General features: G+C 55.7%; 1 protein-coding gene across 1 annotated transcript in view; it reads left to right on the top strand.

Moving 5' to 3' along the window:
• Positions 1–478: 478 nt before the first annotated feature.
• The window catches only part of FAM163B (family with sequence similarity 163 member B), a 34,208-nt gene continuing 7,627 nt past the window's right edge, over positions 479–27,059 (top strand). Inside the window, exon 1 of the mRNA XM_054520858.2 lies at positions 479–791. The gene's annotated coding sequence lies outside the window, so the exon portion shown is untranslated. The remainder of the gene's footprint in view (positions 792–27,059) is intronic.

The raw sequence follows: 27,059 nt of genomic DNA, 5'->3' as shown, positions 1-27,059 counted from the left end.
TCTCAGTTGCTCCGGGGTTGCTAACTCAGAGAAGGGAAATAAATAGTAACAAAGGCGAGCATTTATTAAGCACTTATGGTGTGCCGGGCCTCGAAACATCATCGGATTTCATTCTCAGACCAACCCTAAAGGTGCTGGTGTTAACTCCCCATTTTAAAGATAAGAACCAGCCGCTCAACCAGGGTAAGGGACTTGCCCCACTGCGGATAAGCAGCAGCTTCGGCCTGACTCCAGATCCCAACGTTGTGGAAGCCGGAACGCCCCGAGAACAGGCGGAGAGCAGAGGGAGCACCGCAGGGCGCGGGCCAGGGTGGGGGCACCCCCAGGCCTCCAGGAGGTCGCGCGGCCGGGGCGAGAGCGGACGAGCCGTCAGCACCAGGGACAGCTCCCCGGGCCGCTCCCGGCATCCCCCGACGACTGCGCGCGCGGGCCGGTGACGCGCGCTCCCCGCGAGGCTCGGGCGCGCGCCCTCCTCGCCAGCGCGCGCCCTGCGCTCGGGACCAGGCTGGAGCCGCGCGTGCAGCTCGCAGGGAGCCAGCCGGGGCGTCCGGAGTCGCGGCCGCAGCGCAGAGCTGGCAGGGGTGCCCGCCTGGGCACGCAGTCGCCTCCCCGGGGGCCTCCCGGGCTTCTCAGCGCCCGCCTCGCCCGCCCAGCCACACCAGGCGCCACCGCCGTGGCCTGGGCATGAGCGGCCGCCGCTAGCTGCGCCCTGCCCGGGTCGGACGCCCGCCCGCCCCGTCACGTGCGCCCAAGTCCTCGCGGCCGGGGCAGCGCGGTTCCCATGCTTCAAGGTAAGAGCCGAGCGGGCCGCGGGTCACGGGGTGTGGGGCAGAAGACGCAGGCTGGAAAGCTCCAGCTAGGTGCCCACTCGTCCAGAGTGCCCACTGCAGCCTGCCCCGGCTGCCTCGCACCAGGTCCCCTGACCCAGCTGGCGTCACCCATCCCCTGGCTTCCACACTCAAAGTGCATCCCTGAGGAGGAGACTGAGACCCAGGTGGGCACGAGGGCCTAAGGGAGAGGCGGGGGACCCACTTTAGGAAGGGGGGCTTCATTTCCCTCGGAACAGTGGCCTGGGGGCAGGGGGCAGTGGGGAGGGAAAGTTTCCCAGAAGAGCCCACTGGAAACCTGGCCGCCTTCTCTCCCTGCCAGGAGCTAAGACTTTTTCATTTGCTGAGCTTTGCCTTCTTCCAGAGCCGGTGCTGCATTTTCATCCCATCCCATTCACCCAACACCCACGAGAAAGGGGTATTGGCCCCATTTCACAGATGCAGAAACTGAGTCTCCGAGAGGTTTGGTCTCTTTGCTCAAGATCACAGAGTGGGGAAGTGGTGGAGCTGGCCTCAAACATGCCGGTCTCTGTCACCACCACCTCACACCTTTGTCTGTTAGGAATCTCTGCTTCAGTGACAGGTGGGGGGGCACCTAATTGACACTGGGTTTCCTCAGCCAGAAAGGAAAAGACTCTACACACCAAAAACCCAAGAGATATTCGACATGGGTCTTTGGGGCTCCACTGTCTCACCTGACTCGTGTCCTGTCCTCCCGCAGCCACAGACTGCCTGGGCACAAGTGGTCCTGCCAGTGTGTGTCCTGTAGCAACCCCGATGGCTCTGAGACAAGAAACTCAAGGGTCAAGTTCATGGACCCTTCTGCAGGGTAAGGGGAGTATTCTTGAGGCCTGAGCCCCAGCGTTCGTCTTAGCACCTTCCCCAAGAAGTAGGAGCTCAGGAGAGCCAGCGGGCCACCCTGCCAGCCTTCTCCCTTGCATTTCCTCAGTCCCTGCCAGCTCAGGCTCTTCAGGGCTTCTGGGGAGAGCAGTAATTACCAACCCCAAAAAAGTTCAGGGTTGCTGGGAAAGCACCTTTGCCCATCTTCCCACCTTCTCCCTCTTATAGAATTGAGAGTGAAGTGGAGGTGACCAGGGCTCTACCCACCTGAGCAGGTGAGAACCAGCACTTCCTGGGCTGGGCAAGGGCTGGTTTTAACTCTCGGTGCACTGACTGCAAGCTTCCTAAACAGCTTAGGTGCTGGTGGCTTGTGAAAAAATCTCACCCTAAGGCTCGGGGGCCCAGGAAATGTGGGGTTTTGTTCATTTGGTCTTGCAATTGCTGGCAGTCTGTTGAGCATCTGCACGACGCTATGAAAAAGACCCACAGGGCAGTCTTTGTATCCTGGATCCAGCTGGGTTTTGGTTCCCCTATCAGCTGAGTTTCCAATGGGGCTGGCTTGTCTGGACTCACCCGGAAAGCTTGGAAATGGCTCCTGAAGGATCTGGGGGTCTGGGAAGGATGCACAGGCTCTCCCAGCCTCGGTGCCCCAGTTGCATGGGGAGGGAGTGGGAGCTCCAGGGTGCATTGCTGGACTTTCAGGACATGCCGACACCACTCAGAATCCTGGCACACAGAGGTGTTGCAGCTTCTCCACCCTCGCTTCTCCAGCAGGTAGGGGAAGGAGCCCTACAGAGCTCCTCCTACCCTTGAGGCTGGAGTCCCCAACACATGTCTGTCATGCCAGTACCATCAGCAAACATGAACAAGGGCGCCTGGGGAAAGGTGGGCACAGATGGAGAAGTCGGGACTCGAGTTCTGTCCACCTTTTTGGGTGACCTTGGGCAAGTCACTTTCCTCTCTAGACCTCAGTCTCCCATGTACAAAATTATGGGGTGGATCATTTCATGTTCCCCCCTCTGAGCCATTGCAGCTCTGTTCATCTAAGCCCCGGATGGAGTAGGGAAGCTGGGAGGAGTGCAGTTCCTCCCTTTTTGCCATGGTATTGAGGGAGCACAGAGCAGTTTTGAAATCTTCGGACTGACCTGAGTCCAAGCCCCCAATCCCTGCCAACCCTACTCCCTACTCACATGATCACCCCCGTTTTGTATATTTAGGGGCTGGCTCTATATTCCTGACTTTTCTGGTGCTGGTTCTGGGTGAGGCTTCACAGCATGGGGACCCACTCCTGCAGTGAGACCTCTGGCTCCTGCCACGTGGGCCCGCCTCTGCAGCCTCATGGCAGCGGGCTCCAGCGAGGAATAATTACAGCACTCGGGAGGGGAGAGATTTATTACGTCTCAGTCAATTACCTCCGACTCTAAACTCTCGGGGCAGGAGGGGAGGCAGAGTAGCAGCCGAGCCCTTGTTCTGTCCTCCACTCAGCTCCTGGCCCCACCGCCACTTCCCTCTTCAGAGTAGCAAGTCCTGATCTATGTGTCAGTAAAACGGCAATTTGTGTGGCAGAGAGAGTGGATTCCAGGCCAGACCACGGGCGCATCATTTTGCATCCCATCTGCAAAAATGAGGGTGCTCCTGCCTTCCCTGCTGGCACATGGGACACCGGGGCAACTGTGAGCCTGGCCGAAAGGCTTTTGGACGCCAAGAGCATGTGGTCCTGGGGCCCACCCTACAGAGGCCAAGGTGGGCCTGGAGGGCTTCTCTGCCAGCTGCTGCCACACTTGGCACTGGTACTTCTTGCAGTGTCTCAGTCTTTCTGGATTTGCTCCAGAGGGGATTTGATGAGTTCCGAGGCCTCAGTGTTTTCCAGCTCCCTCCCTCCACTGCTGAATCCTCCCGCAGGCCTTGGCCCAATCCCCGCTTGCTGGGAGTTGCTGGAGAGGGGAAGGAATCCTGTTGCCCCTGGGGTGAAGTGGGCTGGTGGAGGTAGAGTTGAAAGCCCAGCTTTGCTGCTTTCTGGCTGTGGAACCCTGGGCCTGAAGGTCTTGGGCTGGAAAATGGAGACTGCCTCCTCCTTCCCTTGGGCCTCATCAGTGAAGGAGGAGGCTGGAGAGGCAGGTGGGGTCCGATTCCGCCAGGCTTGTAAGCCCTGCTCAGTGGTTGGGCTTTCCGCCGAAGTCCACAGGAACCAGGCTCTGTGAGCCCGGAGGGACATGGTCAGCTCTGGCCTTTAGGGACCCTCTCTGGCTGCACCATGGGGAATGACTTGGAGAGGGGGCCCTGCAGGCAGGAAGCTGGGGGGGAAGGGAAATGATGGGGGCCGAGACCAGGGTGCTAAGAAGAGGGCAGGTGACAAGCATGTTGGGGGCTGGATGTTTGTGTTGGGGTGATGGGAGACGGCCTAAGACTGCCCAAAGGTCACTCCTATACCACTCCCTTAAGTCAGGCTCAGGCAGTGCCCGACGCTCGGATGGGCCGTGCGTAGGCAGTGAGGTTGAGGCGCCGGGGGCCCGGGGGAGAACTGTTGTTTTAGCAGCAGCTCAGTGTCAGAGCCGTCATCCCACTGGGCTGGATGTTACCGCCTGTGCTCTGGGTGCTCCCAGCCCTCGGGGAGCCGTGCCTGTGGGAGTGGGTCCCTGCTGGACTGAGCTAGTCACCTCTGCCCTTGAGCTCAGTTTTCCCAGGTGGCAGAGGTGGAAGAAGGCTGCGCCAGCTAGGAGGCTCCGGTGGAGGCTGGGCAGGGACTGGGACAGAGACCCCAAAACAAGCCAGGCTCCCAGGGCTTCCACCTCGTCCACCACATTCCCTGGCTACTGAGGGTGGCAGTGTGGCTGGATAAGAGCACAGCTTCTGTAGCTCAGCAGAGCCATGTTTCCATCCAAGCTATGTGTCCCTCATGAGGTTACTCAGCCTCTCTGGGCCCCAGGCTCTTCATTCATAAAATGGCAATCATTACATCTGCCTCTGATGTGCCAGCTTACCTCCCAGCCAGCAGACTGGGAGAAGAGCCCACGCCCTGCCGAGCCCTAGCAAAAATCTCTTCCAGGCCAGCTCCACCCACACAGCCCCAACCCATGCCCACTTCCTGGGTCTGCCGTAAGGTGGCCTCGGGGCCCACAGGCCTCGGACTGCACCTGGCAAGCAGGCAAACCCCACACCGTGGGGCAGCCTTGGCTCCTGACCTCAGTGTTCACACACAGGCAGGATCATCGCCACCTCCGTCTCCGTTCCTCACGAGCAGGTCCACAGTTTCTGTGTGCAACAGGCTGGCCCTGTCTGGGAGCTGGGCCTGCTGGCAGGTCCCGGGTCTCTGGAGAACCGTCCTCTCTCTTTTGTAATCATCCTCATTTGCATTTGCTGTATTTGGCCACACTACCTTATAGACATCAATCTGAAATCGTGCTACTCCAAATGGGGTTCGAGGACCAGCAGCAGCAGCAGCATCCCTAGGAACCCATGAGAAATGCAGGTTCCCAGGCCCCCAGACCTGTTGTAACTGGCCCCCAGGTGATTCCTGTGTTCCGTGGAGTTTGAGACTCACCGCCCACCACGGCAGAAAAGAGGTTCTATTTGTGTAAAGCAAGGGTGACTGTCTCCTTCATGCTCCTTATATATTTAACTTCATATATTAAAGGGTGTTTGAATAAAAGAAATACATGCTTGCAGTAAGAGAAAAACCAAGCTATTCAGCTTTTGTTGGTTGGTTGGTTGGCTGGTTTTTTACAAAGTAAAATCCCCTGGTTTCCTGGGTGTGGCCTGCCCCCCAGTGCTCGGCTGTGTCAGTGACGTGTGTGTCAGCCACACCGGGCACCATCGAGAGACCAGTCTGTGTGTGTTGTTCCCTGTGCTTTTGACTTAACAGGTCTTGGTTGTGTCTGCATGTCGACATCCTAGTCTGTCATTGATTTACCTGGACCCATATCAGTAACCAGTCATGTAGGCCATCCACAGGTTTTATTTTGTGTGTGTGTTCATTTTATATACTTGTTCACTCAAGTAATCACTCCAGGGAAGGATTTCATAGTTGGACGAGGGATGTGCAGCGTGAATAGAAATAAATAGGCCAGGCGCAGTGGCCCATGCCTATAATCCCAGCACTTTGGGAGGCTAAGGCAGGCGGATTACTTGAGGTCAGGAGTTTGAGACCAGCCTGGCCAACATGGTGAAACCCCATCTCTAATAAAAATACAAAAAAAAGAGCCGGGCGTGTTGGCATGCACCTGTAATCCCAGCTACTCGGGAGGCCGAGGCATGAGAATTGCTTGAACCTGGAAGGCGGAGGTTACAGTGAGCCAAGATCACACCACTGCACTCCAGCCTGGGTGACATAGTGAGACTCTGTCCCAAAAAAAAAGAAAAGAAAAGAAATAGCAATGCAAAAGCAGCTGTCCATGGATTAGAAGATGGGTGCAAGGTAGCAGGTGCCCCAGATTCAAAGGAATGTACACCCTGGACTGGAGCAGGCAAGGAAGGCTTCCTGGAAGTGGTGCTTGAGCTAAGCCCTGAAGCATTGGCATGGAGCAGGAAGGAGCTGGTGTGGCATAGACATGGGGGCTCCTATCATCACCAGGAGGCAGGAGGACTAGTCTATCGACTTTGGCTAATGAGCAGTGGCCCCGCTAAAGATGCCCCTGAATTTCCTCTACTCCCTTTGCGGGTGGGAGAGAACAGGCTGGGCCACTTCCCTGTCATCTCATTGGCTTTTAGCTTTCCAAGCTGCATTGTGGCTGGGGTTGCTTTTCCCACGTGCTGTCAGCCAGCTCTCACCCGCTGGTCTCCACTTGGTTCACCAGCCGTGCAGACCCTCTGCGGTTCCTACCAACACATCCCCCTAGCGTTAGCTCTGATTATTTTGCCAAGAGTGATCTGAGGCCCTGGAGGAAAAGGTCGACTGCGGTGGGACGCGCTGGGGATGCACTGGACCCACAGCAGTAGGGGAGGAGGCATCTGGGAGCATCAGTGGTTTCTCTGTAGCATTTGTCAAGGGCCTCACCTTTGTGTTTGAAATGTCATGTTTACATCCTGTTTTTAGTCCTCCAGTTGGCGTTGGCAATTGCAGTCTCACTTGATTCATTAGGGAACTTTCCTAGGGCAAAATAAAGATGTTCATTTTCCCAATCCGAAGGCGAGCACCCGCCCACCCCAGGTGCCCTTTCTCCCTGGGCCAACCTCTTGCACTGGCCCCTCCTCTGCCCCGGAGCCCAGCAGACTCAGCCGAAAGGAGGGCCCGCATTTAGGGCCAGAATCCTATCTCAGGTCTCCCTTCTAAACAGTTCAAAATTAGCCACTGCTTTAAGAGGGCTGATTCTGGGATATAATGATTCGATTCTGGTTCAAAGGAAGGCAGAAAAAAGCGTCCAATGTTTTACTAGAAAAATATCAGCTTCTCTGCAACGTTGTCGACTGTGAGCTTCTGGTATTTACCTGTGTTTAGAGTTTGTTTGGTTAAAGACTCATTATGCAGAAGCCTCCTGCCTCCATGTGAACCCATTTACAAAATTAAAAATGTAGTCAACTTTAATTTTACCTTCATGGAACTTCCCACATGAGAGTTCCCTCTAATTACTGAACAGACCTCTATCTCAAAAAAAAAGAATTATTTTCCAATGCAGAGTCTTGAACAATCACTCGTGTGGTCTTTTTTGTCACCCCTGGGCTGAGCTGTCCTGTTCACTGCTGGCCCTTCTCTTCCTGGGAGCGCTCATCATTGCCCAGGTGCCAGAAGGGGAGGGGATAGCATTGGTGGAAGGAAGCAGGGGGAGGGAGGAGCAGGGAGGGCACGTCCATAGAACCAGCCGGATGCTCTGAACAGTCGCAAGCGTGGGACCCCACAGCTCAACGCCACCCGGATTCGAACTCTTCCAGCTGGTAAGCGTAGGCACATTACTAAACCTCTCTGTGCCCTAGTTTCCTGGTCTATGAAAATGGGCCTGGCTCTTTCCCGCTTGCAGGGTGATGAGGACTCATCCATCGTCACCCTTGGGAGATCCCAGACCCAGGTAGAAGTGTGACAGATGGAACTTGTTGTTATATGGCGGGTCTTGGGCATGGCTGGAGGCAGGGCCTGCCAAGTGGTCCCTGTGGCAATGCTAAAGCTTCCCGTGTGTGTGTGTGTGTGTGTGTGTAGCAGGGTTCAAACCCTGCTTAAAACCATTCCCAGCTGAGGATAGAACCCAGCCCCTGTGTGGCCCGTGGAGCCCCACCCAGGACAGACCCTGCCAGCCCCCAGCTTCCCTGCTGGTCCTCCCTGCAGCACTCCTTGTGTGCTGGCTACTGCCTGTTTCTGGAACCCTCAGAGTCTCTTCCTCCCTGAGGCTCCTCCCACCTACCCCCGTCTCTGCCTGAAGGACCTCCTGGCCAGTGCCAGGTCCCAGCTTTAGTCAGCCCTTCTGAGACGCGCCCTGACGCCATGGCAGTCAGATGGCTGGGTGTTTTGTGTGGCTGTGGCTCCCCCGGACCAAGACACCCCATGATTAGGGACAGAGATGGCGTCTGGTCTCCCATCAGGGTCTTCCCTCAAAACATTCAAAACCAGCAAAACATCCTCAGGGAAGAAGGGACTTGCAGTGTTCCAGAAACGGGAAGCAAGCCAGCGTGTAGGAGCAGTCCGGGGGGCAGCTGCGTCTGACCCATGTGGCACCTGTCATTCTCCAGTTATGGGGGTTTCAGTAATTGGAAGGGAACTCCAGAGGGGGTGGGCCTCGCCTGGCCAGGCCCGTGGGGTTAATGCTGCTATTTGTATTGACAGCATGACCAGTTTCTAAAAAATCCTCTCATATGCAAGACAGACCCTTTCAACAGCACACCTCCACTCGTTTAAAAATGGCTGAGCCCAATTTATTTAAAAAGGAAAATTAATGTTAAAAAATTGCTCCAGGCAGGGTCTTTGCTGAAGCCTTGGTCAAAGACTGCTCAGGGCAGCAGAGTTACCTGCACAAGTTATAATAGAATCACTGAGTCGGCTCCAAAGGCGCGCCCTGCCCAGAGAGCTCAGAGGCTCAGGAAGGGGGCCCAGTGGGTCTTTGTAACCCCTGTGCCTGGTATGGGGCAGTAGGTGGTCAGGGCTCCAGGAGGAGTGAATAGAGTGAGGGATGGAAGAAGGGTTGTCAGCTCACAGGCTCTGCTGCCCTCTGAGGCCCTGCTCCCAGACAGCTTGCAGGCGGGTAGGGCCCTCCCAGGGGTCCTCATGGCTAGTACTTGGGAGAGAACTTGGGGTGACGTCAGGGAAGAGCAAAATGTCTGGAGTTCAGCCAGGAACTCGAGGCAATGAAGCGCCCCCCCCCCCACCCCCTACCAAGGGAGAATTGAGTTAATGGCCTGGATGAATTGTTATTTGCGAGGGGAAAGGGGGTTAGGGAGCGTCTGTGATTGTTCACTGAGCGTGCGATTACACTAGTTATCTTCCAAAGTCCCTTCCAAATCTAAGAGGAGAGGAGTCTCAGATTCCGAGTAGCCACTGGTTGCATGTTCTGATTTTCTAAGACTCTAAAATGTGGCTTTAAGATTCTGGGAACCTGCGACTCCAGGAGCTTAGACCAACCTCTCCTCAAGCCCCACGAGTCCTTGGGCTTCCACCTATCCTTTTACCCTCTGGTTTCACCCCTGCTCCCACCCCATCCCACTGCAGACCCCATCAAAAGCTCCAGGGAACAAGCTGGGCCCAGCCTTAAATCAACTGCAGGAATCTAGAGGCCCAGTTGCAGGGGCCATCTGGGGCTTCCCTCGTAAGTGCCAGGTGACCTGGTCTCCACTGAACTAAGAGTGGGTGGCACCACAGGGAAACAGGGGTACCGTGGCACATGCTCCTGCCCCAGCTGCCGTGTGGACCAGCCAGTCTCTTTGGGATGGGCCAGGCTGCTGGACTCTACCTTTGCCCCTGCATGCTGCTCTTCATCCACTCTCAGCACTACACACACACACACTCTCACACACACACTCTCACACACACACACTACACAGACCACACTCACACACATGCACAGACACACACATATGCACACAGACCACATTCCCCCCCCCACACACACACTCACACACATGCACACACACACTACACAGACCACACTCACATGCACACAGACACACACATATGCACACAGACCACATTCCCCCACACACACACACTCACACAGACCACATTCCCACACACTCACACAGACCACATTCCCACACACACACACAGACCACATTCCCACACACACACTCAGACCACATTCCCACACACACATGCACACAGACTCACACTCATGCACACATACATTCACATGCACACAGACACACATACACATAGACCACACACATGCAGATGCACACATGCACACAGACACACACATGCACACACAAACTCACACTTGCACATCCACACAGAGCACACACACATGCACACATATGCACACAGGCCACACACACACTCACATTCGCATATGCACACAGACACACACACACATGCACACACGCACACACACATGCACATAGACCACACTCACACACATGCACACAGACCACACCCACACTTGCACATGCATACGCATGCACACAGACACACTAGCACACACACTCGTACACAGACACACATTCATGCACATATACACACATGCACACAGATCACATGCACACACACATGCATAAACAAAAACACTTGTACATGCATACAGAACACACACATGCACACACACACATGCACATCCTCACACATGCACAGATACACATGCACACTGACACACATGCACACATATACACAGACACAACTCACACACATGCACACTCATACACATACATGCATGCAGATACATGCACACACACATTCACACATGCACACACATACATGCATACACAGAAACACACATGCACACACTCAACACATGCACACAGACACATACATATGCATGCACACATACACACACCCCTTACACATTGACACACATAGACACAGACACCCATAGACACAGATACACAGACACACATTCACAGACACACACAGATGCAAACACACAGACACAGGCTTCAGCTGCTGTCGGGCTTGCAGTGGGGTCCCGGGACCCAGGTTCCCTTTGTGGCACAGTGCAGCACCGTGTGCTGGGAAGGGGAGCCCAGAGGAGTCCTGGGCGGGCAGCAAAGCTTCCCTGAAGTCACGTCTGAGCTGAGAGCTGAGCAGGAGCCTGACCTGACCATGCAAGGAGTAGATGGCAGTTCCGGGTCGATGGAGCAGTGTGTGCAAAGGCCAGGAGGCAGAGGCGAACTCTGTGCAGGTGAAGCATTTAAAGGCGAGAATGGCTGGAGCCCAGAGGCAAGACAGGAGGAGGGTGGGAGACAAAGCTGAAAGTGTGGGGCTCAGGCCAGGTGGAAGGTGCCCCCAGGGCAGGGGTGCAAGGGCCACTCACAGGGAAGGGGGGAGGGCCCCTGGGGGAGAGGGCGCTACCTGCATCCAGCAGGGGCAAGCTGGCACCCTTCCCCTCCATCTGCCCTGGGCTCTCCCTGATGGGGGCAGGGATCTCAGGGCACCTTTGTTCTGAGAAGCCTGAGAGGGGCCACTGAAAGGAGCCCTGGGGGACAGACACATGACCAGCAGCTCAGGTGTTCATTTGCCACCTGTTTGCTGGTGCCTCAGGTCCCTGTCCCCAGTGCCCCACCTGTGAAATAAGATGAGGACTCCTGTCTCTAACTCTCAGGCTGCTCTCTCCGGGGAGATATAGACCCAAAAACTCAGTCAAAACTACAGCGTGCCGAGGAGGACGAGCGTGTTATTCTAATTCACCACTGACATCACAGTCCTGGGAGAGCAGTCCCTCTCTCCCTCTCTCCCTCCCTCCCTCCCTCTCTCCCACCAGCAGCGGGTGCCTGGCTCCTGGGCCGAAATTGTCTAAGTGCCCCGACTGTTGGGTTAAGAAGAGCCCCACCTCCTCACCCCAGCACACGCAGTGCACAGCTGTAGCCATGGAAACTGCCTGTAACCTTGTGAACAGCTAAAATAGACATTATATATTTTTTGGTTTGTTGTTTTTTTTTTAAATGCACTTCTCTTTTGTTTCACACTCCTGTGTTGATAGGTAAGGATGCATACGGTTCAGGGTTGGTGTGCAGAACATGCCTTGCACCCCACCCTGTGCCTTGTTCCACCCCATGCTCACTCAGAAGGGCCTGGGCCCAAGAGACTGGGGTCCCCAGGGGGAGAGCCCCTGAGGAGCTGCTGTCTCCTCAACCCTGCCTCTAACAAGACAAGCCCGACTCCACCCAGTCCCCCACGAGCAAAATACCCCCTGCCACCTGGCTCCCAGGGAGGCCTCGAAGCTAGGTTTTGTGAGATTGAAGGCTGAGCAGGGAGCCCCAGACTGGCCACTTAGATGTTGTCACCATGGCTCAGGTTGGGACCCAAACCCAGTGAGGAAATCAGAATCCACAGTGGTAGGTCCAGACCTGTGTGTCTGAGAAGGAGCTGAGCTTTGAGCCCTGTGCCCTGGACAAGTCTAGAAGAGGAGACAGTGTAAATGCTGCTCTTCATCTCCCCTTCATTTTGGAAGGGCTTTTTTTCTTTTTCTAGATTGCACATTCCAGGTTGATGGCCTTCTTTTTTTAAGTACTCGAAAGACACCACTCCATTGTCTCCTGGCTCTCATTGTCTCCAGCAGGGAGTCTGCCGTCATTCTTACCTTCAGGCCCCTGTAGGTCATGCAGCCCTTTGCTCTGTGTTTAGATTTTTCCCTTCATTGCTGGTTTTAAGCAATTTGATTATAATGTCCCCTGGTGTTGTTTTCTTCCTGTTTCTTGTGTTTGTGGTTTGTTGAGCTTTTTGGATCTGTGGGTTTATAATACCATCCAATTTGGAAATTTTTCAGCCAATATTTATTTATTCTAATTGTTTTTTGCACCAGCCCCAACTTCTTTGGAGATTCCAGTTATACATATATTAGACCCCTTGAACTTCTCCACACCTCACTGAGTTCTGTTTGTTTTTTTCATTTATTGATGTTTTTCTCTCTATTTCATTTTGGATCCTTTCTATTGCTCTCCGCAAGTTCACTAATGTTTTCTTCTGTAATATCTAGTCTGAGGTTAATTCCATCCACTGTATTTTTCATCTTAGGCATTGTCATGTTTTCATCTCTAGAAGTTTGGTTGGTTCTTTTTCCTATCTTCTATGTCTCTACTTAATATGCTCAAGTTTTCCTCTGGTGTTTTGAACATATGAGCTACAGTTAATAACTATTTTAATACCCTTGTCTCCTAATTCTATCATCTGTGCCACTTCTGGGTTAGTTCCAATGAATTGATTTTCTGTTCATTGTGGTTTGTATTTTTCTGCTTCTTTCCATGCCAGGTAATTTTTTACTGGATGCCAGACATTGTGAACTCCACTTCATTGTTATATTGCGATACATATTTGTGAGGTCTGTTCTGGGATGCAGCTCAGTTATTGGGAAACAGTTTGATCCTTTCAGGCCTTGCTTTTAAGCTTTGTTAGGCAAGTCTAGAGCAGCCGTTTGTCCAAACCCTCCTGAGTGCTCTACCCAGTGCTTCATGAATTAGAACCTTCCCTGATTGGTGGGAAAAGGAACTATTTCTGAACCTGTGAGAGCTTCAAATATTGTTCCCTGGAATCCTATCTCAGGCCTCAGGTAGTTTTGCTCACATTTGAGTCACTGTTCAGCCAGCTACTCATGGGGGACCCTCTGCAGAGCCCTGTGGCTCCACGATCCCCCATGGAGCAGCAGGCTCCTCCCCAGTTCTGTGTCCTGTGACCTCCAGCCACTTTGGCCTCCTTGGGCTATCATCTCTCTCTGCAACTCAGGGAGACCAGCGGGCTGCACCTGAGCTCCCTGCACCATAGCCTGGGATTCCAGCTGGAGGGAGCTGGGGCCACCACAGGGCCCTCCTTGTCTCTCCTCCGTGGCTTGAGGAGTGCTTTCCTTCATCACCTGGTGTCACCTTCAAGCAGGAGGGCAAGCATGGTCCCCATTACCCCATCTTGGCTGAAACTCTGGCTAATGCTGCTTTGCACAACAAGGGTGAGCCGCCCCCGCCCCTGCCCACCAATTATGGGGTGACTTCTACTGTCATCTCCATTTTATCAAATTGAAACATGGAGGAACCAAGAAATTTAGCCAAGGTGATGCACAGCCCAGATTCAAGTGGCACCCACCATGCTGCTCCCAGACAGGAGCATGGCAAACCTGGGGGCTCCCCGCTCACAGCCGCCCAGGCCAGAAGCCTCTGGTTTCCCAGGACTCCTCCCTGTTCCCCATCAGACCACCAACAAGCCCTATTAGTGCTCCCTCCCACTCATCACCCCATCCCCTTCTCTCCAGCCCACCACCTCCTGCCTCTTGATGACCATGACAGCCTCTGAACGGCTTCCTCCCACTCTGCCTCCACACCCACCCCACCATGCCTGCCTTGCACCTGCAGCCACAGAGCCACTACCGAAAGCAGAACCAGCTACTCTCCTGGCCAGCACCCTTCTGACCCTTCCCCTGGATGCATTCACTCCTCATTTGGCTGAGAGTCACCAGGTGCCCACCATGGGCCCAGGACACCATTTGAGGCACCAGAATAAAGAGACTGAGCCCCTGTCCTCAGTAACTCAAATTCTAGAGGGAAGAAACAGACAGTAAATGAACGTATAATATGCCAAGTATGGGGTAAAAGTACAAACCAGGCAGGTTAAGGGGGTGGAGAGCAACCATGGAGCAGGGGGTATTTTTGATATGTGGCCTGGAAGCTGCAAAGTGGGGGAAGCCACCGTGGGAACGGATGGATATGGGGAACGAAGGGGAACCTGAGGCCTGACCCTGGGCCTCTTCACACTTAGAGGTCAGGAGACGAGGAGAAGCCAGCCAAGGAGGGAGGGCAGGTCGGGGAGAGCACGATGTCCCAGAAGCCAAGGGCTGCAGCCCCTTGTCCTCAAAGTGTGGTCCGAGGATGCCGCACCAGCAGCACCAGATGCTTGGTAGAAATGCACAGTCCTGGCCGGGCGTAGTGGCTCACGCCTGTAATCCCAGCACTTTGGGAGGCCAAGGCAGGAGGATCATCGCTTGAGGTCAAGAGCTGGAGGACAGCCTGGCCAACATGGCAAAACCCCATCTCTACTAAAACTACAAAAATTAGCCGGGTGTGCTGGCGCGCACCTGTAGTCCCAGCTACTTGGGAGGCTGAGGCAGGAGAATCACTTGAACCTGGGAGGCAGAGGTTGCAATGAGCTGAGATCGTGCCATTGCACTCCAGCCTGGGCAACAGAGGGAGACTCCGTCTCAAAAACATAACAAACAAAAACAAATGCACAGTCCTGCAGCCCTGCTCCCCAGGCTACTCGATGCACGTTAAAATGTGAGGAAGACTGACCCGGAAAGTGTTTTGGAGAGGAAGGAGCACCAAGCTGTGACAGGGAAGGCAGGGACAGGGCTCCAGGAAGGCTGGCTCAGGCACCAACGCCCTGCTGCCTGCCGGGTCTCTGCTGACCTCACCCCTCTTGTCTTGTCCCCCTCCTGCTCTTATACTCCAAGCAAGATGAGCTTATCCAGGTCCTGCCTTGTCCTGCCTGCCTCTGGGCCTTTGCACGTGCCATTTCCTGCCCGGGGTGCTCTTTCCCATCTTCTTGCTACTCATCCTCAGGTTTCAGCATCTGGGCCCCTCACTCAGGGTCACCTCTCCTGGCTGCCGCCCCTGTTAACACTCCCCATTCTTCCTCTCTGCACTCCCGAAATCACCAGTACACATTCATGTCCCCCGACAAGACTGAAAACTCCACAAAAGCAGGGACCCAAAGCTGGGCCCAGGATGCAGTAAGAGCTCAAGGAATATTTGCTGCTGAATTATTAACAAACTATAAACGCCAAACATGTGGTGCAGACAGTGGGTGCTACTAGAGCCCAGAAGAGGGAGGCATCTTCAGGGGTGGGAATCAGGAAAGGCTTGTTCCAGGAGAATGGAGACAGATGACCAGGAATCTCAGTACGCAGAGCTGGAGGGGAGTTCGAGTTCCTGGGAATGGCACTAGCAAAGGCCCAGAAGCAAGAAAATGCAAAGTTGGTGGCTGGGAGGCCAGAGGAACAACCTCTTACCCAGACAAGTCTAAAGGGCATTGGGGCAGTGCAGGTGAGGCCAGAAATGTAAATCAGGAGCAACCTTGGAGTACCCAGGACATCAGACGTTTGGGGCCTAGATCAGGAGCTGTGTTCCAGAGAGATTCCTTGGATGGACTGATGGGGACGCCTTATGGGAAACAAATGTGCTGTAAAGGAAACCTTGGCACTATTCCGAGAGGACGGCTCTGGACGTGGCCACTGGGATAGGAAACCAAACCTCAGCGTGGTCTACACAAGCTGATCTTGTCTTGTTAAAACATAATTGAAGTCCTGCCAGTTAGCACAGTCACAGAAATGTCCCCACAGCCCCAGAGCCTGCTCCACACGGGCCACCCCTGTCATCTCCTCTCACTGAGAGCCTGCCCCATGGATCTGGGGGTGGCGGAGGAGGAGTGGATGTGCTGAGACGGGCCTGCCCTGGAGCTCCCAGCCCAGACTTAGGAAGGGAAATTCCAAGGAGAGGCCAGTGAGGCGCCATCAAAGCCACTGGCCCCGCCAGCCCCTGGGCAGCGTCAGAGGTACGGGCCTGGGGTGCAAATCTAGCCTGCCGACAGCCTATCTCCCTGGGCCAGGATGAGGCAGGGACCCTGGCCCCAGCACCGGGCTGTGCTTGGCACACAGCTGACTCCATGGAAAGGAGGGAGGAAAGCTGGAGAGTGTCATAATTCTCCTGTTTCAGAGGCAAGACTGAGGCCATGGTCGCCCGATGCTAATGGGGAGAGTCTGGATTCCTGCCTAAGCCTTTCTGACCCCCAGGCAGATATGGACACAGCGTCAGAGGCATCCAGGGCTGGGAGGGAGAGGTGATAGCAACAGGCATAAGCACAGGCTGCCTGGAGCAGGGACACGGAGGTGAGAGCCTGGGAGCAGGTGTATGACCTCGGCTGGCAGAGAGGGCAGTGGAGGTGGCTTGGGCTGGGGGTGGCAGAGGGTATGGATGGCAGTGGACAGATGCTGGACTCTGGAGCTACTCAGGAAACTAAATGGGCAGGATTTTCTGGAGATGAGATACAGGAAGAAACAACTGACTCCAGGCGTCACTTTGCTTGGTTGGCTGAGCAAGAAGAGATGCTGACATGGGGGAATCTGCCTCCTGCTGGCTGCATTTCCTTGGCAGATCAGTTCCCTGCTGTTTGCTCATCTGCAGAATGGGCACAGCGATACAGTGGGGGAAACCTTCATCAGGTCCCAGTATGACCCAGGTCCCTGTAAAGACTGATGAGAGGGCGGCTCTGCTTCCTGCTGACCCGCACCGCACAGGCGCACTCCGCACTCACACACGTTCCATGTTCCTAACTCAGAGGGCCTCGGCCTGGGCTGCACGTTGGCACCACCAGCAAAGCTGTGCAAGTATTGGTTCCTGGGCCCACCCCTGGAGCTTGTCCTGTCAGTGACCTGGGATGCTGCCGGGTCTGGGGCAGATGTAACTGCCCCAGGTGATTTGAGTGTGCAGCCCGGGGTCAGCCTGTTGCTCTCCAGCAGCATCAGTCGGAATCCTCTCAGGGGCTTGGCTGGGCCTCACCCCCAGAGTTCCTGACCCCACCGGCCTGGGTGGGACTTGGAACTCTGCATTTTAACAAGCTCCTAGTTGATGCTGATGGTGCTTTAAGTAAAGAAGTCACTGGCCTGGGGGAGGCACAGACTGGTAGTTTTCTGCAAGGCTGCAGGACCAGGGTAGTGGCTGAAAGGCAAGGAGAGTGGCTGTGAGTTGGCAGAGGGCAGGCCCTTGGCCGGAGAGGGAAACGTTCACTGGCTCAGCCTCCCCACCCCTTCGCCCTTCTTGTGTGAGCCCCTCAGCACAGCCAGCGTGGGCATCTTCCTGGAAGAGGGAAGGCACTCATCTATGGCTCCAGGCTGCCAGTCCACCTGACCAGTGGGGTGGACATTAGTGGCTGCTGGACACACCCTCAGCCTCCCTCTCAGGCCGCCCAGGGCCGAGCTCAATTCTGAGCTCAGGTTGACTTTCCCAAAACTTCCCCGATGGCAGAGGGGGATGCATCTCTGCTCCTTGGAGTTGCAGTCGTGATTCCCGTAGACAAGAAGTCCCACAGGGGCACGGCACCACCTCAGCCCTCCCAGGGTGCTTGGTTCCCAGGGGCTCCGCCTCAGCCAATGACTCAGCCCACAGGCATTTATGGAGCACCTACTGTTTACCAGGCCTGTGCATCAAGGTGAGGCTGAGGGCCCACCCTCGTGGAGCTGGACACGAGGTCACAGTGTCCTGGGGAGGCTGGCCAAGGGAGCAGCTCCAGAAAAACAAGGAAAACGAAAACAAGCAGGGTGGGCCAGGCCGGGAGCAGTGGGGAGGTCACGCAGGCTTCCTGGAGAAGGCAAGGCCCGGCACCATCTTAAAGGGCCAGAAGGAGCCAGTCACCTGGAAAGGAGAGGACAGTGGGGGTGCCAGGGGTCTCCCAAGCCAAAGGACAACCCCTGAGGCCAGCAGGTGCATCCCCAGAGCGGTCCCCGTCCTGAGGCAGAGGCCACAAGGATGGGACTAGGGTGAGGGTCAGGTTGGTCCCAAGGAGTGAGGACTCACTCAGAGGAGCCCCTGCTGGGCCGGACCTGCTTTGGGGGCCATCCTTCGGGACACTGGTTCTCCCAGTGTGCTCCTCCAGCATGCTCCCCGCGCCCGCCACATCGGCATCCCCGGGGCACTTGGGAGAAAGGCATGTTCTCCGTCCCCCTGAGTCCGAAGCTGCAGGGTAGCACCTGCAGCCAGGTTTCAGTGCATTCGGGGGATGCTGTTGCAAGTCCAATGTGAGGGACGGGTGCTATGGGGGCACCAGGAAGGACTGGACAACCTCTCCTATGGAGGGCTTACACTGGCTGTGGAGAAGGCCGGGCAGGGTCCCCTGCAGGGAGACAAGCCAGGAGGAGAGGCAGGATGAGCTTGTGTGTGCACAGCCCCAACAGGAAAATGTGGGTGTCATCTCAGCCACAGTTACCACCCCCACAGTACACCCAGGTGGGCAGTGCCCTGAGGCTGGGCCTGGGTGTCTCCCCCACCCGGAACAGCACCTGGTTCCTGGCCTAGGTAAATACAAAGCCTGCTGTGGTGGACCCAGGATGGAGAAGGCTGGGAGGCAGGGGCCCAGTGCCAGGGCATAGCAGGTGCCTGCCACTGCGGAAGAGGCTGCCCTGGCCCCAGGAGGCCAGCTGCTTGGCAGAGGGTGGTCATGGCAGTGCAAGGTAGACACAGAAGGGAGGCAGCTGCTCATGAGTGGGGTGGGCCGGGCTTGGGCCTTGGAAGACAGACCAGGATGCCCCGGTAGCTGGGCCCTGCCCTGTCCAGAGCCTGCCTGCCTGCTGAGGGACCCAAGGAGAGAGGCTTTCTGTCAATGCAGGGGGCAGGGCCAGGAGCTTCAGAGCTGGTACCTCTCTCAGGATCCCCGGAAGCTTCCTTCACAAAAGGCAATGGTAGTATCAAGGGTTCTTTCTCAACCTGGCCCCATGTGTCCCATGTCCTGACCGAGAATGCTGTTCTGTTGGCCCCTTGACACCCAGCGGCCCCTCAGGTAGAGGAGACCTTGGTAAGGGCTGGAATTCCTGGCTGGGGGCAGAGTTTCCGGGCCACGTTGCTGGCTGGGGTCTGGGGTGCCTTCCATGTGTCTACTGGCTCTCGGGGCTCTCCTGGGACTCCAGGCGTGTCCCTGCTGAGCAGAGGACACTCTGCTCCTGTCCGTAAGGACAGGAGAGACCCCGTCTGCTCCTGTCCGTAAGGCTGAGTCAGCAAGGGCTTTACTGAGCATCCAGGAGTTTTATCGAACATTATCTCAAGGTGCTGGGCCATTTTGGTGGGTAAAGGCCTGGAATTGCATCAAGCCTGTGCTTCCTCCCTCTTTGTGCCTCCGTTTCCTCGTCTTTGCATGAGGATGCTCAAAGTGCCTGTGCCGGCTGTGCCTATAAGGTTCACTGAAGCACCGGGGAGCCCCCAACCCAGCACGGGGCTAAGTTATTTGTTTACTAAACGAGAGCTCTGGTCGTTCCAGCAAGTCCTGGCCTGGCCCTCCCTCCCGTCCGCCTTCCAGGCCCTGAACTGGGACCAGGAGCTGGGCTCAGTTCGAGGAAGAGAACGAAAAGAAAAGAGAAGTAAAGAAAAAAGAAAGAAAAGAAAAGAAAAAAGAAAGAAGGAAGGAGGGAGAGAAGGAAGGAAGAAAGGCAGGAAGGAAGGAAGGAGAGAGAAAAGGAAGGAAGGAGAGAGAGAGAAAAGGAAGGAAGGAAGGAGAGAGAGAGAAAAGGAAGGAAAGGAGGGAGGAAGGAAAGAGGGAGGGAAGGAAGGAAGGAAGGAAGGAAGGAAGGAAAGAAGGAAGGAAGGAAACTTAAGTCCAGCAGCAGAGAGGGTTTTACGAACCCAACTTCTGCACATTGTTATTTTTAAGGGAGAGAAAAAGCCAGCCCCGTCGGCAGCTGAGCTGGGACTTGCCCGGGGTTTTCAGGCCCTACCTTCCCACCCCCCGTTTCCTGACCCACGGCCGGGAGATCGGGAAACTGCAGCCCAGAAAGTTCTTGGTGCATCTCATCTGCCTTCTCCTGGCAGCCTGGAGCCCTGGCCTGGCCTACAGCTCTGTGCTGCTGTTCCTGCCCCCTGGGAAACACTGGGGATCAGCTAGGTGAGGGTGGGGGTCATGAAGGCAAGACCCCAGCCCACTGAGGGCCTGCAGTGCAAGTGTGCCCAGCGGCCCCCACTGCATTGAAATCAGCACCAATGCCGTCCTACTGTGTGTGTGTGTGTGCGCGCGCCCCCGCTGCATTGAAATCAGCACCAATGCCGCCCTACTCGTGTGTGTGTGTGTGTGTGTGTGTGTGTGTGTGTGTGTGTGTGTGTGATGGAAGGAAAAGGAGATACATCAGATTTGATGTGGCACACCATGTTCACCCCTGGAGCCCTCACCCCTCACCATGTGACCTTGTGCTTTTCTCTCCCCACGCTAGGTTCCTTGGCTGTCTTGTTTCCATGTCTGTAAAATGGGCATAATAATAATCCTTGCCTTGGCTGTCCCAGCAATTGAAGGAGACATTGGTGAAGGGTGCCATGCCCTCCTGGCACAGAGATAGTGGTGCTTGGCACAGGATCCTGTGCTTATTATTATTAAGAGGTATAGGGAGCCATGCAGGGTGTTTGAGTGAGGCAGTGACCTGTTCAGACTTACGGTTCAGGAACCCCAGTGGGGCAACACAGGATGGCACGGGCAGGAGCCCCAGCTCACGGGATTTCCCGGGGGTATTTCCTGGGTATATTGCTGAGCATTCTACTTGTTGAAAAGCAGGTTTCTCTGCTGTATTGAAATCATCAATGTCAACAGTTGTAGGGCCTGACAGAGAGACGGGCCTGAACCACGAGCTTCTTCAGGGATGTGCATAAATATTTCAGAGCACGAGGTGGTCAGAGCAGGAGAACAGGGGTTTCTGGGAGAGGCTGCTGAGCTCAGCATCCAGAAACCAGTCCTTTGCCCTCCTCCCATCTCCTCTACCAACAACTTGGTGCCCACCACCATTCAGCGTGACTGGCCTGTGTCTCACTCTGCAGCAGATGTGCCCAGTGACCCCGGGCAAGGCCCCCTCTCTGGGGAGCACAGCCACCCAATTGCACAATGAGTGGGTCAGCCGCATGCTAGATCCCTCAGCATACTAGATCCCTCGGCATGCTAGATCCCTCGGCATGCTAGATCCCTCAACCTGCTAGATCCCTCAACCTGCTAGATCCCTCAACATGCTAGATCCTTCAACACGCTAGATCCCTCAACACACTAGATCCTTCAACATGCTAGATCCTTCAACATGCTAGATCCCTCAGCATGCTAGATCCTTCAACACGCTAGATCTCTCAACATGCTAGATACCTCAACATGCTAGATCCTTCAGCATCCTAGATCCCTCAACATGCTAGATCTCTCAACATACTAGATCCTTCGGCATGCTAGATCCCTCAACATGTTAGATCTCTCAACATGCTAGATCCTTCAGCATGCTAGATCCTGCAGCATGCTAGATCTCTCAACATGCTAGATCTTTCAGCATGCAAGATCCCTCAACATGCTAGACCCTTAACATGCTAGATCCTTCAACATGCTAGATCCCTCAACACGCTAGATCCTTCAGCATCCTAGATCCCTCAACATGCTAGATCTCTCAACATGCTAGATCCTTCAATGTGGTAGATCCTTCAGCATGCTAGATCCCTCAACACACTAGATCTCTCAACATGCTAGATCCCTCAACACGCTAGATCCTTCAACATGCTAGATCCATCGACATGCTAGATTCCTCAGCATGCTTGATCCTTCAACCTGCTAGATCCCTTAACATGCTAGATCCTTCAGCATGCTAGATCTTTCAGCACGCTAGATCCCTCAGCACACTAGATCTCTCAACATGCTAGATCCCTCAACACGCTAGATCCATCGACATGCTAGATCCCTCAGCATGCTTGATCCTTCAACCTGCTAGATCCCTCAACATGCTAGATCCTTCAGCATGCTAGATCCTTCAGCATGCTAGATCCCTCAACATGCTAGATCTTTCAGCATGCTAGATCCCTCAACATGTTAGATCTCTCAACATGCTAGATCCTTCAGCATGCTAGATCTCTCAACCTGCTAGATCTTACAGCATGCTAGATCCCTCAACATGCTAGACCCTTAACACACTAGATCCTTCAACATGCTAGACCCTTAATACACTAGATCCTTCAGCATGCTAGATCCCTCAGCACACTAGATCTCTCAACATGCTAGATCCCTCAACATGCTAGATTCTTCAGCATGCTAGATCTCTTAACATGCTAGATCCCTCAACATGCTAGATCCCTTAACATGCTAGATCCTTCAGCATGCTAGATCCCTCAAATGCTAGATCTCTCAGCATGCTTGATCCTTCAACATGCTAGATCTTTCAGCATGCTAGATCCCTCAACATGTTAGATCTCTCAATATGCTAGATCCTTCAACATACTAGATCCCTTAACATACTAGATCTCTCAACATGTTAGATCCCTTAACATGCTAGATCCCTCAGCATGCTAGATTCCTCAACATGCTAGATCTCTCAACATGCTAGATCCCTTAACATGCTATATCCTTCAGCTTGCTAGATCCCTCAACACACTAGATCTCTCAACATGCTATATCCCTCAACATGCTAGATCCCTCAACACACTAGATCTTTCAACATGCTAGATCCCTCAGCATGCTAATCCCTCAACATGCTAGATCCTTCTGTACCATCGAGCCCACCCCCACCCCAGAGTCGGGATCCCACCTCCTTGGGCCATGCAGCCCAGGTGTGCCGTCCTCTGGGCAAGCAGGACCTGGAGCCAAAGGTGGCAACTCCAGGCCTGACAGCAGTGGCCACAACTCAAGCTTTATTTTTGCAAGTTCTTCCCCAAATCTTTCTGTTCAAGGTCCTTAAGTAGCGTGGTAGCCTGCCTGACAGAAGGGCCCCACAGGCCAGGCCTCCCACCAGCATGATCTATCTGAGCTCTCCATGGCACTGCCTGCTGCTCTGCCCCAGACAGGGCCAGTGGTGCCGCCATCTCCCACAATCCCCAACTCGGTCTCAGCAGAAAGGGGCTGGGACTGGTCAGTGATTTTTGACCAGGGTCTGCGATTCCCTGGTGTCAAAGCAGGGAGTGCCACTGGCTTTCCCACTGCCCAGCCTCACAGCTCAGGGTGCGGGGACTTCTCACCTTTGCCTCTGTGGCTGCTCCTGGCTTCCTGGGCAGATGGCAGCAGTGAGGTCCTGGTGAGCACTGGGCTCCCACCCTCCCCTCCCCTCCCACGCTCGCCCCCCATTCGCCCATCACCTTTTTCTCTTTTCTCTCTCCCTTCCCTATCTGCTCCAGGAGCTCCCAGGGAGATCCCAGGAAAGAGCTTCAGGGACCCCAGCCTGAGAAAGTGAGGTCAGTTAGACTGGGCAGAAGGTGAGGTTTGAGGCAGGCCTGACTCTTGGGGTGATGGTCTGAGTGCCCCGCCTCCCTCAGACCACCCAAAGCTCCAGCCTGAGAGTCCCAGCCACACCCGTGGGGGACGCAAGCCACTCATCTCCAGGAGGCCCAGGGAGCAACCAGGCAGCCCTCAGCCGGGGCCTCCTCTCCTCCCACACCCTGCCTGGCGGGGGCTATCTCAGCTCTGCCTGACCCAGCCTCTAACTGCACTGAAGGCTAGACCCTGCCCACTGGGTCAGAGGAAGCAGTGACCCCTGAGGACCAGGAAGCCCCCAGGAGGCTTTGGCACAGCCCCGTGACGGAGGCCAGGAGGCCTGATCCTGACACTCCCTGTCCTGCCCTGTGGTTCCTGAGGTTGGCAGACAGTGACTTCCTGGTGGGGACCAGGCCAGCGGGGGACAATCACCTAGTCCTTTCAGCATCTTGCTTCCTGGTTATGGCTCCAGGGCCTCCCAACCATCCACAGCATTGGCGTTGGCTCCAGCTCCTCTCCTCCTGGTCCACAGCACCCCTTGACTCCCCTTCCCAGCTCCACACCATGCCCATGGTGGGCCAGGTAGGGCTCCAGCCCTGGGTCATCCTGGTCGCGGGTCAGCTGAAACTGGTCTTGAGAGTGGCCTCTGTGACTTGGACTCCAGACAGGGATGGGCTTCGAGTTTCAACAAGACTCCTTGAGGAGCAAGGATAGGCATCTGTCCGGTCGGCTTTTCCATTGCTCAGTGGATCGTCTCACTCTTCTGGCCTCAGTTTACTCCCTAGAAAATATGGGTCAGGTCATCTCCTTGCAGAGATGTGTCAGACCCCCTGCTTCCCCGATGGCCTGGGGAGTGGGTGGGCTCTGGACAGTGGCCGAACCACTCTTACCTCAGTTCACGCCACCACCTGGGAAAGCCGCCTACGCTGGAGGGGGGTCCCAGGGTGAGATGAGATGAATGCACAGAGTCCCGCAAAGCCTGGCTGAGGCCACGCTGGTTCTTACAACCCCTGACATGGTTGGATGACAGTCCTGAGAAAGGCAGGGACCCATTGCTCCCCATCACACCCCACCCCTGCCTCACTCCTACCCAACTGCCCAGCAGCTCCGGCTGGCCCAACGTGGAAACGGCTTCCATTCTTCAACAGCACAGAGACCCCCGGGCACCACCATTTGCACTTTTGTGCCAAACACACACAGCGTGCCCTGCTCCTGCTGGGCAGTGAACAGCAGACCCTAAGAGCCCCTCCATGGTACTGACCCCAGGGGGCTCTCCAGCTGGGGTCTGGAGGGAGCTTCTGGAAATCCGTGAAACCCCAGAAGTGGTCAGCAAAATGCCATGGTCCCTGTGCTCTTTCTGGGCGCCCCTCAAGGAATCCAGGCAACCACGGGGGCAAACCCTGGGCACGGGCGAGTTTTCCAAACACCAACTCCCCACTCCGTGCCAAGCCCGGCAGCACCAGTCCCCCTGCTGTGGGCATTTTCTGCCTCCTAGACAGACTGCAAGACCCTCAGAACCCATGGTGGGCAGCGGCCTGATTCACTGCCCCCTTCCCCCCGCAACTGAGCTGGGGATAGAGCTGGGAAGGCAGACATTCCAGGTGCTGTTGGGAACTGCCCTCCAGGCCCCCCCAGACTCCCTCCTGCCAGCCCACCCCCCAGCCGGGCTCTGGATAACGTCTCGGAGACCAACCGCGGCAGCGCAGGGCAGCCGAGCACTTCCTCGTCTGTTTATTACTGAACGCCGGCATCTGGGAGCCCGCGGAGCATGAAATTAGGAACAAATGTGCAGGAGGTCTAGACAGGAACTCTGCGGGCTGCTCTCCTCTGATCGAGGACGCCGGGGCCCTTGGGCTTCCAGGTAGTGGGAGCGCCTTTGTAACCAGACAGATGTGTTTGTGGAGGAAAAGGCACTCTAAGTCTCCATAAGCCCTCGATGAGACACCGGCATGGGGAGGAGTCTGACCGTGAGGCAACAAGCCTGGGTTCCAGGTCCAGCTCTGCCCTGGGCCCCCAGGGTCGGCCCTCTCTGCCCTGGCCTTGGTTTCCCCATCTGGAAGTGGAGGGCGCCCGCCTCACCTGGTTAGAGGGGCTGCTTGTGAAGCCATCAGATTGCAGGGCCCGCGCAGCTGCACTGCCGTCGGGACGTCTGTGTGTTTACCAGGCTCCCCGTCCTGGGGCCCGGTTGGTTTGGAAGGCGCGGGGCTGGATGAGCCAGAGGGCACGGCCAGTGCTGAGGGTGTAGGCCTTGGCTTCTCCCTGGCTCCTACCACGAGCGCTGGGCATCTCAGGTGAACGAGGCAGACAGAAGACTTCATTAAGCATCGCCTGGGCCCTGCACCATGCAAGGCAGTGGCGGGGGCTGGGGCTGGGGCACAAAATAAATAGGCTCTGGAGGGTCCGTTCCCGTGGGCTTTACGGCAAGTGAGGGGGATGTGGCAAGAGGGACAGAAAACTAGCAAAGTCTGAAATTCAGCACGGGACGTGTGGCCCAGATGGTGGTGAGCAGGGGGTCTCCTGCCAGGGAAAGGCGGGTGTGGGGAGGGGGCTCCCGGGGGAGGCAGGTGGAGGCCGGTGTCTGGCTCTGCTGCCAGGTGTTTCCTGCCCCACCCCCAGCTCCACGCCATTCATTCCTCGGTGCCGGTGCCGCAGGAGACAACTGAAGCTTGTAAACGCAGCTGGCTCTCCCTGCCGGCTGCAGAGACGAGACGGGGCCCTCAGAAGGGGACTGTTGCCTGCCCAGGCCCCCTTGCCACAGACTCTGTGGACTGGGGTGGGGGACGCACAGGGGAGCCCCATCTCACAACCTGTCCCTGTAAAATCCCAGGGTGGGAACAGGGAAGCAAAGCCATTTATAAAGCTTTAAAACCATTTATGGTCCCAGGGGGCAGATAAACAATTCAGCGCTATTCTGGCCAAATTGCCTTGGCTGGCAGTGCGGAGGCTTCAGGGAGCTGGAAGAGGGGTGGGGCTCGAGTCACAAGCAGGCGGCAGAGTACCCTCCGCCAGGCTGTCGCTGGGCCTGACCTGCATGGCTCTGCCTCCGAGGCTTGGCCTGTGCTGTTCCCAGCACCAACAGGCCCTCTCCTTCTTCTGCCAGCCCATCCTTCACAGCCCGGCTCAGAAGCTTCCTCCTCCAGGAAGTTTCCCTCGGTTCCTCCCCCATCCGTTACCAACCTGAGCAGCCAAGTCCTCTGTTCTCTCAGGCGCTCAGCTTTCTCCGAGCACAAGTATCCTTGGGAGCCAAAGTGCGTAGCCCTTCCCCTTCTCTGCCTACCCTTGGAGGGTGTCATCTGGCTTTATCGCCTTACCACTTGATGCTTGTTTACATTTTCATAATCCTGACTTTGTTGGGTGTCTAAATCATCTGGATTCCTGGCAGGGCCGCTTAAAAATCC

The sequence above is a fragment of the Pongo abelii genome, chromosome 13 (genome assembly GCF_028885655.2).
Source record: "Pongo abelii isolate AG06213 chromosome 13, NHGRI_mPonAbe1-v2.0_pri, whole genome shotgun sequence".
Classification (NCBI taxonomy): domain Eukaryota; kingdom Metazoa; phylum Chordata; class Mammalia; order Primates; family Hominidae; genus Pongo; species Pongo abelii.
The sequence above is the reverse complement of the archived record's forward strand: the minus strand, read 5'-3'. Positions and strand labels throughout refer to the sequence as shown.